Source organism: Delphinapterus leucas, chromosome X (genome assembly GCF_059928025.1).
Source record: "Delphinapterus leucas isolate spDelLeu-1000000601 "Yukka" chromosome X, BTC_Dleu_Yukka2, whole genome shotgun sequence".
NCBI lineage: Eukaryota > Metazoa > Chordata > Mammalia > Artiodactyla > Monodontidae > Delphinapterus > Delphinapterus leucas.
This window is the reverse complement of record NC_143150.1, coordinates 113,975,623-113,989,125: the sequence shown is the minus strand read 5'-3', so window position 1 is coordinate 113,989,125 and position 13,503 is coordinate 113,975,623. Positions and strand designations below refer to the sequence as shown.

Genomic DNA, 13,503 nt, shown 5'->3' with positions numbered 1-13,503 from the left:
AAAAAGCATTCAAAACAGGTGCGGTTCCTGATACAAAAAAAAAAAAAAAAAAAAAAAGAGCACACTAAATGCTAGCAATTGTTATTATCCAATGTTGAATTACACAGAAAACACTCTTACTGGGAAAAATGACAAACTATTTTTAGCCTTGCAAGGAAACTTTGACCCCAGCAAATATAAGAGATTACAGATGGGGTTAACAGAAAACCTCCCTTCTTTCTCTAACTACCTTTACAATTCCCCAGAAGAGAACTCAATCCCCTGGCTGCAACCAATATTTTCATTGTCCTCCCCTCAAATTGATTTCTTGGAGAACATAATATAAAAGGAATACAATGGAGAGGCATTTTTCTGTTACCTGATTTTGATAAGATGCCTTACTTTTTGTCTAAGTCCAAGATTTTGTTTGTTTCTAGCTACATGGATTACTGCTTCTTTGATGGGCTACATTAATATGTATATGAAAACCCCTTAATCCCAGGTCTCTCATACATTAACATTATTTACAAATCTTGGCTTGCCCATAAATTTTATTCCTATCAGTTTTCCGAAGCAGCAAGTAAAGTAGCAAGTCAAATAGTTATGTGACCAATATTTTTAAAGAAAAATATAAAACTGGTGGATTGCATATTGACACAAGAGTTAAGCCAATTTGGTTCCAGCTCTTGATTTAACTAACTACTTAAACTATTTTGATCAAGTAACTTAATCTCTTCTAAACTAAGACTCTTTACCTGCAGAATTAAGGGAGTTAATTTAAACTTCACTTACTTCCACCTTACCATCTGGGATGACTGGAGATAATCTCTAAACTCTTCTTTAATTTCAAATATTAGTTAATGATACTAAATCCTTGGCCCATAGTTATATTAGCATACTATATGTAGAAATTCATTTAGATTCCTCAATGCCATTTCAAGCCAATTTTCTAGAAGCTCAGTTGATTGGAGTGAATTTAATTGCTCAATTGTTTGATGTTTCTTATTCAAGTGAAACAAAATTTCACAATCCTGTGCGATTCACTCATCAATAATTATTAGCAACATAATTTGAAATATATTCAGTCTGCAATTAAAAAAGAAAATGCTCTGTGAGTAACAAAGTCAAAGAATGAGAATGATTCATCCAAACCATCGAAGCTTGATTGTTTGTTTGAAGCATCTTCATTAGAAATCTAATGATTATAGAGATTCCAATAACATCCATTTAATTTCTCCAATCTCTATTTACCATATTATTTTTCAAACAAGGACATTAGTCTTTTTTTAAGTTGAAAATTTTGGTCAAGAGCTTATGCAGCTGACTTTTAAGTTAAAAAGAGAACCAATTCCAATAATTTTCTCAAAATCTCTTTTTAGGATTTAAATTATTTTTAATAGAATGACATTTTTAATAAGTCACTTTTAATTCATGGTAATTTTTTCCCTATTAACCAACCCAAGGACTTATATACAGAAAGAACAGCTTATCACAATAAAGCACTGCAGGAAGTTTTCTCCCACAATGCCGATTTTCATGAATTTATCTTCTAGAGTCACAAGATGGTACATGAGGCAAGGATTCATAAAACCCAATTAATTTAGTTTGTGTAGCAGATACTCTTGGTTATCTTGCCTAATAGCCATCCAAATCCTCCACGCCTTTCTTTTTTCTCACTGTAAAGGATAAAAATACCAGAGAATCGGTTTATCAACCTTCATGAAGCTAGAAGTGACCATATGACCCGCGTTCAAGCAGTGAGTTGTAAGGCGTTATATGCCAGTGTCCTTCTAAGAATATTATGCTTTTCTGATAAAAGGGATATGTGTGGCCATACGAGCTACTTCCCTTCTTCCTGTATTGATCACAGACTTCACTATGGAGCTGTGGAAACTCCACTGCCATCATGATGTCAAAGAATGAAGACCAAAGGCTAACACACCCAAGATGGTGGAACACAAAAAGAGAAACAATCTGGGTCGTTAATGACACTGAGGGGCAGCTGCACCAACAATACCTACCATTATCAACTCTGTAACATCTTCTTGGGTGAAATTTTTGTTTCTTTCAGCCAGAAGTATCTCTTACCAATAGAGTTGGCATGTTAGTTTGTTTTGATTTCCCTGCTTAAAAAAATTTATGACCTTCCACTCACTAAATTTATCATTCTTTCTATTCCAACATTTTAATTAAAAATTTTGTACAATCATTGGAACAAAAGGTCCTTAGAGATTACTTAGATCTTTGTACCCTCACATAAAAGCTAAAAAGTCCCTCAGACATGATTAATTCCCTCAAGGTTTAAAAGGAAAAATATTCTACATCCTTTATCATTAATCCCTTCCAATGACTTTTGGGAACATTAAGAATATGGAAGAGGAGGTGGAGAATACCCTGGAAAAACCTCAGTTGGCTCTGGCAGTTGCTGTAAATCCTAAGAGAATGTTATAAAGTCGGGCAGCGTGAATGTAATAGCACCTCTGGGCATCCTGGGAATCTCCCATAGTGCCTCAATATGGCAAGCAGTTACTTGTTGCTAGTGCCCTTTATGCTTCCACTTATTTTAACTCAGGACATTCCCTTTATTTTTTCCTCTAAAGTTGTTTCTCTCACCCTTTATGAGACATATTCTATATTGGGTTATTAAATCAATAAAATTCGATGGGTGAGATATGAAAAATATCACAGTGAATAAAAGTAAGAAGAAAGGAAATGGGCAACACTCAACGTCCCATCAGCCATGTTTAACGTTCAACTTCACAGATAATCTAGTCAGGCATGCATATATCTGATATGATCGATTGTATGGAAGAGCAGAACCTTCTGGTTTCAAATATATGAATGAGAAAACCTATAGGAGAACCTTACATTATTCTGATTTAACTTCCCCTAGGATCTTCTATCATTTTTTCCCCTCAGAATCAATAGGGCAATCTGATAATGAAATCTGAGACTATATTGAAGAGAGTTACTTGGGTTGGGGATAAGGAGACAACTGTTGGAAAAGTGGACTTAGAGTTCCCAAGACAACCATCTACCTACAGTTGCATTTTGTAAATGTGGAAAAGAACAATACATGTGTGTTCACAACATTTCACTGATGTGGCAGATTTAAAAAGAGCATGAATTACATTTTTTCTGATAACTTTCTTTCCCAAGTTTGTTATTTTGTGGAACAGTGCTACTTACACCGTCAAGGAAGTTATATTTTAATATTTTCCCTCAGAGTCAGCAATAGTGATTTTGTCCTATATTCATTTTTACTTCAACAAGACCTGCCACACTGAAGAAAATAAATATATTTATATAATCTGAATATGCTATGCAAAGATAAGTTGGTATGAATAGAAAGATCCACCAGATATATAGATGGGAGTAGATGAGGAAGCTATAGATGAATATGTGTATATAATATGCTCACATTCATAAATATGTTAGGGCAGCATTACAAGAAGTTGAAAACAGTCTGGGAAGCAGGAATGAGGGTTAGAGTGACATATACTTCACATTTTGTTGACTTCTGTCATGTTCATATTGTTTTCATTGAGATATTAATTTCATAATACAAAGTACCACAATAAACATTATCAGTGACTCACCACCAGAATTATTGTTCTAGTTTTCTATTCACTTAAAAAAATGTTACGTCCCTATTGTTCTCAGAACTCTTTCTTTAAAATTGGGGATCATAGATGGTAGGCATTTTGCAACAGGCAGGGCAGTCTACAAAACAAGCAGTTGTTACCCAAAATGCCCACAGCATCTCTACTGAGGAAAACTGGTTTCAGCTTAAGGATGGATTTTGTTGGTTTCTTTGCTCACACTATTTCTTGTATCTGATGTCTTACTCTTTTTTTGAATTATTTTTTAGTTTTGCTGGACCATATCTTTCAGTCATATTATTTTTCAGGAAAAAACAACATGCATCTAGTATATTTTCCAAATCCTTTTCATGTTTAAGAACCTCTATTTTCCCCATGATTAAATGGGTCTAGAATTCAAGGTTCAGAATCCTTTGCCTTCATACTTTTGAAGACATTTCATCATTGCCAACTAGCATCCCCTGTTGAAAAAAAAAGTAAAATTCTCCTTCTTTACTTTATAACTACTTTCCCCCCTCTTTTTCTAGGAAGTTATCTTTTAGGTTCAGAAACGTCTCTAGCATGTGTCTTAATGTAGTTCTTATTTTGTTATTTCTTCTGTATTTAGAATCTATATCCCTGAACTTTTATGTTGCTATTAGAACAAGTAAAATCACAGAAACAGGAAAATGTCTTGATCTTGCCAATGCTAGAATGTTAGGGAAAGGAGCAATCAGGAAAGTAGATAGATAAGATTAATATGCAGTTATTTTTAAAATTTCTTTTAAACCAGTGATACCTAGTCTCTTAAGGGTAGGAATTTCACTCCTCTCAGAACAGGAGTTTCCAAAAGCAATGGACTATTGCCTTGCAATTTATTTAATTGCCTAGAGATGTAATTGAGAAAATTATCTGACAGAACCAGCAATGCCTTGGTTGCACACAGGAATGGGCAAATCTGCAAATCAATCTCCCTGCACAAAAGAATTAACGGACATTTGAAGACTTCCGTAATAAGACTTTTAATTCAGTCCAGCTATCTTTACCAAAGCAATTTGGAGATAACTTCAGAAATTTTATTCAAATAAATGAAGGTTCAAATGATTATCATATGTGTGATAAATCCCATCACCAGGATGCCACCCATTTCTACTTGCTTCCTAATAAGTATATATCACCTTATTAATATTCATCCATTCACTTGTCATATTCTGGGGAGAATGAAACAGATCTTTTCCTCCCCATTTTTTAGAAAATGGGATTGAAATCCAAAGGAAGTAAATGATAATCTGGTTTTCATTAATTTTCTATTCATTCAGACATTTCTTGAGCTCATATTAATCCAGGAACTACCATAGATACTGATGATACAAAGATGACCAAAGGAGTTTTTAGTGTACTGTGTAAGACAGGCATATAAGGAAATTATCACAATACAATGTCTACATAGTATTCCCAAATTAAACAGAATTTTCCCTTGTATCAAAATCTGTGGTATCCCACTCTTTTAGTCTCTCTCTTTTTCTTCTAGGGTATCCACCCTTTCTATTTGTCACCACATTCTTCCTTCCTTCCAACCACCTTCCACAGTGATACTTCTAAAGCTCAAGTCTAGTAATGTTCTTGACTGATAGAAACACTCAAATTACTCTCTCAACCCCAGGAAAAAGGCATGTTAAATCACACATAAGGCCCAATCTCACTATTTGTTCAATCATATCCTTTTAATATCTCCACTTCGTTCAACACTTAAGCCATACCAAAAGTCTACCAATCCCCTACAACTCCCCAAACATTTGATTTCTGTGGTTTTAACACACTTCTAATTGCCTAGAATTGGCCACCTGTACCGCCTCCAAAGAATCCTTTTAATTGTTACCTCCACTTAATAAAGCCTGATGTAATCTCTAAGGGAAAGAAGTAACCACCACCTCTTTGTCTTCTGGCTGCATCTTGTTTTACCACTGTCATAGGCCTTATTATACTGTAATGCGTTTATTCATTTACATACGTGTCTCCTATCAAGCCGTGAATTCCTTGAAATCACGCGTAAAGCCTTCTTTATCTTTTTATACACACTACCTAAAAATGTGCTGAGATATGGTAGATAGTTTTAATAAGTTGTCAAACTGACTGAGTTCTCAACAAGAGTACTATGAGATGTGAATATGGTAGATGGGCCTTCTTTTCTACTCAGTCTAAGGCAGTGGTTTTCAAAGTGTGGTCTCTGGACCTCTAATACAAACATCATCTGGGAATGTGTTAGAAGAGCAAAGTCTCAGAACTTGATCTATCCCTGCCCCAAGACCGGTGAAATCAGAAACTCTGGGGGTGGGGCTCAACATTCTGTGTTTTTACCAGTCCTTCAGGTGATTCTTATACAGGTGAAAGTTTGAGAACTGTCCTAAGGAAATAGTCCTCCTGTGGGCACTGTGCCTGGTGGCTACTGTAGATGAAAATAAGTAAATCCTTAACTTTTTAGAAGGTTACTTATGGATAGGTTCTAAGAATTGGCCCATAGAAGAGAAGGCAAATTCTCATGGGCATGAATATCACAGGACAATTGCGTGAAACATAATGTCAAAAAACAGAGAATGCGCCAAGCATCAAGTGATAGAAATGGAGCATGGCGTATCAGGGAGCTACAACAGTAATGACCGGAAGATGAAGATAAGTCATCAGGAGACAGAAACTCCAGAATAGCAGAGCATGTGAGCAGGAGCTGGGAGCAAAGGGAGTTGGCAGCAAAGTCCAAATAACTGGAAACAGAACAACTAGAGATTAGGTTACTGCAGAAGGAATGTTTAAGTCTTCACCACACCCAGAAGAAGACTGCAGAACGTAAAAGAGGGAAAATGGCAACACATAAAGATAAAAGATAAAAGATAACTGAAAGAGAGACCTAAGAATTTCTGGTTAGAGGTAATTTACTAACTTCCTATGTGAAGGAGGATTGGGACTCAATGGTAGACTCATATCTACCATAATATTTACACATTCTAATTGTGTAATATAGCCAAGTTGTCAGGTAATGAATGGGCTTTAGCACTCTATACAACGGCATTCTAATCCTAGCTTCCCTGATTATCAGCTGTGTGTTCTGAGTATTTTTATTTTAAAATGGGAAAACAACCCTCAGAATGGGAGAAAACACTTGCAAACGAAGCAACCACCACCAAGGGATTAATCTCCAAAATATACAAACAGCTCATGCAGCTCAGTATCAAAAAAACAAACAACCCAATCAAAAAATGGGCAGAAGATCTAAATAGACATTTTTCCAAAGAAGACATACAGATGGCCAAAAAGCAAGTGAAAAGATGCTCAACCTCACTAATTATTAGAGAAATGCACATCAAAACTACTATGAGATATCATCTCACATTGATCAGAATGGCCATCATCAAAAAGTCTACAAAAAATAAATTCTGGACAGGGTGCGGAGAAAAGGGAACCCTCCTGCCCTGTTGGTGGGAATGTAAATTGGTGCAGCCACTATGGAGAACAGTTTGGAGGTTCCTTAAAAAACTAAAAGTAGAACTACCATATGACCCACTCCTGGGCATATATCCGGAGAAAACCATAATTCAAAAAGATACATGCACCCCAATGTTCATTGCAATGCTATTTACAATAGCCAGGATGTGGAAGCAACCTAAATGTCCATCGACAGAGGAATGAATAAAGAAGATGTGGTACATATATATACAGTGGACTATTACTCAGCCATAAAAAAGAGCAAAATAATGCCATTTGCAACAACATGGATGGACCTAGAGATTGTCATACTGAGTGCAGTAGGTCAGACACAGAAAGACAAATATCATATGATATTGCTTTTAGGTGGAATCTAAAAAAAGGGGGGGTACAAATGAACTTATTTACAAAACTGAAGTAGAGTCATGGATGTAGAAAACAAACTTATGGTTACCAGGGGATAAGGGGGGGAGGGGACAGATAAATTGTGAGATTGGGACTGACAATATATACACCACTATACATAAAATAGGTAACTAACAATAACCTGCTGTATAGCACAGGGAACTCTACTTAATACTCTGTAATGGCCTATATCAGCAGTCCCCAACCTTTCTGGCACCAGGGACCGATTTTGTGGAAGACAATTTTTCCATGGACTGGGGCAGGGGATGGTTTCAGGATGATTCAAGCACATTACATTTACTGTGCACTTTATTTCTATTATTACATTGTAATATATAATGAAATTATATGACTCACCATAATGAAGAATGAGTGGCAGCCCTGAGCCTGTTTTCACTTGCCACTCACTGATAGGGTTTTGATATGAGTCTGCAAGCAACTGATTTATTATGGTCTCTGTGCGGTCAAACCTCTCTGCTACTGATAATGTGCATTTGCAGCCGCTCCCCAGCACTAGCATCACCATCTCAACTCCGCCTCAGATCATCAGGCATTAGATTCTCATAAGAGGTGTGCCACCTAGATCCCTCACATGCGCAGTTCACAGTAGGGTTCGCGCTCCTATGAGAATCTAATGCCGCCACTGATCAGACAGGAGGCAGAGCTCAGGCGGTAATGAGAGTGACGGGGAGTGGCTATAAATACAGATGAAGCTTCGCTCGCTTGCCCGCTGCTCACCTCCTGCTGTGCAGCCTGGTTCCTAACAGGCCACAGACCAGTATCAGCCCATGGCCTGCGGGTTGAGGACCCCTGGCCTATATGGGAAAAGAATGCTCAAAACAAAAACAAAAACAAAACAAAGGAGCAGAAGTAGAGTCGCAGATGTGGAAAACAAATGTATGGTTACCAGGGGATAAGGGGGAGGGGAGGGGTAAATTGGGAGATGGGGATTGACATATACACACTACTATATATAAAATAGATAGCAATAAGAACCTACTGTATAGCACAGGGAACTCTACTCAATACTCTGTAATGACCTACATGGGAAAAGAACCTAAAAATAGAGTGGATATATGTGTATGTAAAACTGATTCACTTTGCTGTACACCTGAAACTAACACAACATTGTAAATCAACTATACTCCAAAAAAAGTTTAAAAATTAAAAAATAAGAATAAATATGTACATCACAATAGATTAGTTTTAATAATTAATGATAAAATGGCAATAAAGTATTGTGTGTTCTAGTTGACACATATAAGATACTCAATACATGATAGTGATTATTATATTTACTTTAAGAAATTGGTCCTAAGTCCTGCATGCAATAGCCATACTATCTGCATAAAAATTTCCATAATATGATAAAGTGATTCTCACTTAGACCTCGTTGTGTCATAAGTGCCAGTTAGTAACCTTTGTCTAGGGTGGTAGTGGTGGGTGTGTAGGCAAACTCCCCAACTCCTGACGCCCCATTAGTTCTTTCATACTTACTGTTGGGTTTATCTTTATCCCTATTCACATGATAGATGAGGTTACTTGATCGCTACAGTTGATTACATAACGTTGGAGGCAAAATAATTCTGTGGTATGATGCTATTAATTTGGCCAAAATACATTTCACACATTGTACTGCTGTCTACTCAGAAACAGAAAACATTTTTTTAACTAGAACAACAGAATAAAGGGCCCCACATTGCATCTTCCATCTTTTATCAAGAGCCTTCAAGGAATAAAGTGGGAATGGATTGCCTTTCCTTTGCCATCTGCTCATATTGATTTGATTAAGCCCAGAGAGATTCTAGCAAAAATCTAATTTGTAGGACTTTAATCATGGTGTGGTGTAAAGAGCAGTAAGCAGGATTTGAGTATCAACTACTAGTTTATTAGCTGTGAGATCTTAGGCAAGTCACTTCATCTCTTTGAACCTCAATATTCCTCACCTGTAAAATGAGGATGAGGTGATACACCCACTCTCCTTCACAGGGTTCTTTTGAGATGCAACTGCATGTGAATACACTGTTTAAAATGTGCAAAAATTAGCTATTCCCTATTCTTAGTTGCTCTGTTAGGAAGTATTTCTTCATACTTCACCAAAGGTTTCATATAACCCTGCCTGGATCCTGACTGTTTTAACTTGCTAGGACATAGATGTAGATGTATCCTGGTTTTGATCTGTAATCAATTCATGCACAGAATAAACACCATAACCATAACCTTGCTTTGCTCTATAATCAGACATTTTAGTTCTGCTCTTTTAGAGAAATAAAAATTCCCTAGTCTCTCAAATTGTCTACTGATGAGTAAGCTGCATTTTACCCCCAAATTTTATGGTCTTTAAAAAATGAAGACACCGAGTATAGTGTTTATTACAAGAGGCATTAATAACAGCCTGCTGAATAAAGGCTGTCTGTTATATGTCAAGTGGTTCTAGAGTACTGTGCTTCACAGTTCAGAAAATAAAGCTAACCTAAAAAGCAGGTGGCGAATCCTAATTCAAGGAAAGATGTTTGTCGTAACAGGTTGTTCTTAGAGCTAAGGAAAGTCTTTATCATCTGTCTGAGCATAAGGTGTTCTGGTGTTTGGGAAACGGGTAAATAAAGCGTTATTATGTAAGGTGTAGAGGGATGGCCAATTACAAAAATAGAATATAGGATGTGAATTAGCATTAAAACTGTAGAGAGGCAGCTTTAAAACTGTACAGAGGAAGATGGGTTTAAAATGTGATCTAGAAAGGTTCAATTCCTAGTTCTCTGCCTTCCTGTGGAGGGTGGAGTAAGTCAATGAAATCCTGAACCTCTACTTTCTTATCTATTAAGTGAAGATCATCAACTCTACCCTGAGAAATGGTTGCAGATATATAATGAGAAGTTACATGTGAAAATATCTTGATGCACGACACAGAAAAGGTACTAAAAATAAATCTGTTTCTATGATTTTTCTTATTTTTTTTTTTCTTTCTTTTCCTTTTCTTGCTCTCCTTTTTATCACTTTTTCTTTTATCTTCCTAGGGCCCAACTCATCCTTTTGGTGGGATTTAGAAGGCATTTTAGGAACTTATATAGTGACTTCAAGCTAGGTTAGCCCGTTTAAATTTTCAATGTAGTAGTTGTGAAGATGGCTGCTTAATAGAGATTTCTAGATATTAAACTACTTGTATTATTCATCTGCATATATGCATAAAAATAAGACCTGGTGAATGGCCAGAAAGAGAAGTTAAGAACAAGAGGCTACCTCAGAAAAATGGATGATTCCATGGCTGGGGCAGGGAAAGTATAAGGGTGGATCTGGAATATTTTGTGGTGCCAGAAAGTAAATGCTCAAAGAGTGATCAAGATCTATTCATAGAACACAGGAACAAGCATGAAGGGGATACCTGGGACTAAATCTGGGAAAACTGGAGTGGCAAAGTAAATTATGATAGTAACAAATAACTCGCTGATAATTGTATGACCCCATGCAAATGTAAATAATAAAATAAATATAAAAATGAATATGGGAGAAGGGAAAGCTCTTCGTTAGACTAGAATGCCAACTAATGAACACAGACAAAATGATGGAATTAGAAAATTACCATTTGGTGACCATAATAGTAATAATGAACTCAGGCAAGAATCATCATGCTAAAACTAGTGGGTGAATATTTATTGAGGAACAAAATATTTATATATTCCCATAAAATACTTATTAATTATAAAAGGAGAAGTAGTAACTTTATAGTAGAGAAACCTGGTGGATACCACCTTCACCAAGTAATCAAAGTTAACATCACTAGTAATAAAACCATCTGACATCATGGCCCCCTGATACAATGCACTGGGAAGGAACCAACATCCCTTCTGTGGTATTGCAGCCCCAAATGCACAACCTGAATCTAATCATGAGGAAATAGCAGAAAAAGTCAAACTGAAAGACAGTCCTCAAAATAACTGGCCTGTGTTCTTCAAAAATGTCAGTCATGAAAGACAAAGAAAGGCTGAGAGGAACTATTCCAGATTCAAGGAGACCTGAGACATGACAACTAAATGAAACACATGATTCTGGATTGGCCCTTAGAACAGAAGAAAAAAAATATATTTTTAGTGTGAAGCACATTATTGGGACAATTAGCATAATTTTAATAAGGTCTATTAATTAGATGGTAGTATTGTATCAATGTTAGTTTCCTGATTTTGGTGGTCATAATGTGATTATATAGGAGAGTGTCTTTGTCATTTTGGAAATAAACCCTAAAGTATTTAGAAATTGTCTTAGTAAGTTCAGGCTACTATAATAAAAATATTATAACCAAAGAGATTTATTTCTCACAGTTCTGGAGGCTGGGAAGTCCAAGATCAAGGCATCAGCCAATTTGGTGTCTGGTGAGAGCCAGCTTCCTGGTTTATAGACAGTTATCTTCTTGCTGTATCATCATCTGGAAGAAGGGGGCACAGAGCTCTTTGGGATCTTTTCCATAAAGGCACTAATCTCATTAATGAGGACCTCATCCTCATGACCTAATCACCTCCCAAAGCCCCACCTCCTAATACCATCACACTGGGGCTTAACATTTAACATATGAATTTTGGGGGGACACAAACACTCAGCCTATAGCAGAGATAATGGGGCATCATGCCTGAAACTTACTCTCAATTGATGCAGAGGAAAAATTATCAATCAATCAATTTATCTGTTGAGAGGGGGAAGAGAATGATAAAGAAAATATGATAAAATATTACCAAATGGGGAACCTAGATAAGTATATATGGGAATTGTTTGTACTACTCTTCTGATGTTTCTTTAAGAGTGAAATGATTTCAAAACAAATTTTAAAAGTTAAAAAACTTAAGAAAAAAACAACACCTCGACAATGGACAGATTTCTTGACCCAAGCCTTGGCTTCACTGATTAGCTGTGTGACAGTGAGAACCTTACCTAAATTCTCCATGCTCAAGTTTTCTCATAGGTAAATGGAGGAAATGATAATACCTGTCTCTTGGGTCGTTAAAATAATTAAACAAATCATATTAGGTGCTTAGCACTGTGTTTGAAATGTATTAAGTACTCGATGAATTGCAGCTATTGTTACTGTTACATTACAGGCATGAAACAAATTAAGCACATCACTTCTTTTAGACCTTTCTTTAGTACTCTTCCATGTGCTCATAGGACCTTATATCTAACTTCATTTTACTACCAGTTAATACTTTGTTATAATTGTTTGTTTGCATGTCTGTCTTTCTCACTGTACAGGTAGCTCCTTGAGGATGGGAAACCTGTTTTCTCATCTTTCTGGCTCTAGTGCCTAGCATACAACAAGGTGCATTTACTCTGAGGAATGTTACAAAAGACAACACACTAGCATATATAGGTGCTTTATGCATATAGGTGCTTTATGACTAAAGTTTGACTGAATGACGGTAAGGGGGGGTTACAACGGCACAGCACAGAAGGAAGTCCTAAACACATAACCAAAACATATAAGATGTTGATTTATTTGCACCAAGCAAATGTTTCTTATACTCTATAAGACTACATACATCACCTGTAATTGTGAGCGAATTTGAGACTCTCAGTTCATTAGGATAACCAGCCACAGGCGATTAACTTTGGTTTGCAAAAGAGGAAAGAAAGGATGATAGAAATGATAGAGATAATGCATAAATCTTTAAGACACAAGAAATCTTGTAGTATTTGTTTGGCTGGATATTAGAGAGACATGCAAATAGCCCATTACTAATTTAGAATCTTTAAGTCACTAGACTAACCAGCATTTCATCTCCAGGGATTAAAATAATCGATACTTTGGCTGTATCCTTGTAGGGAGTCTGAAATGTACTCTGAGGAATCTTACAAAAGATAAGTAAATAATGTTAAACACAAGTTTGTCTCAGGGCATTTTTCGCTATCACGTGTCTGCTACCTTTTAAATGAATATTTTGAATAAAAGGAGAAAATACAAAGCCCTAAATAATTTCCCTGTTGGGTATGAGTAACTACCCATATGCCTTCTAAGAAAAATCAGTAAATGGAGTGACCATTAAGAAACAGAGGGTTCAGGAGTTAAAGTGTCTGAACA

General features: G+C 36.3%; 1 protein-coding gene across 1 annotated transcript in view; it reads right to left on the bottom strand.

The window, feature by feature from the left end:
- Nucleotides 1-13,503, bottom strand: part of LOC111167507 (uncharacterized) — a 457,471-nt gene that overhangs the window by 166,660 nt on the left and 277,308 nt on the right. Inside the window, exon 6 of the mRNA XM_089904683.1 lies at nt 11,754-11,859. The gene's annotated coding sequence lies outside the window, so the exon portion shown is untranslated. The remainder of the gene's footprint in view (nt 1-11,753; nt 11,860-13,503) is intronic.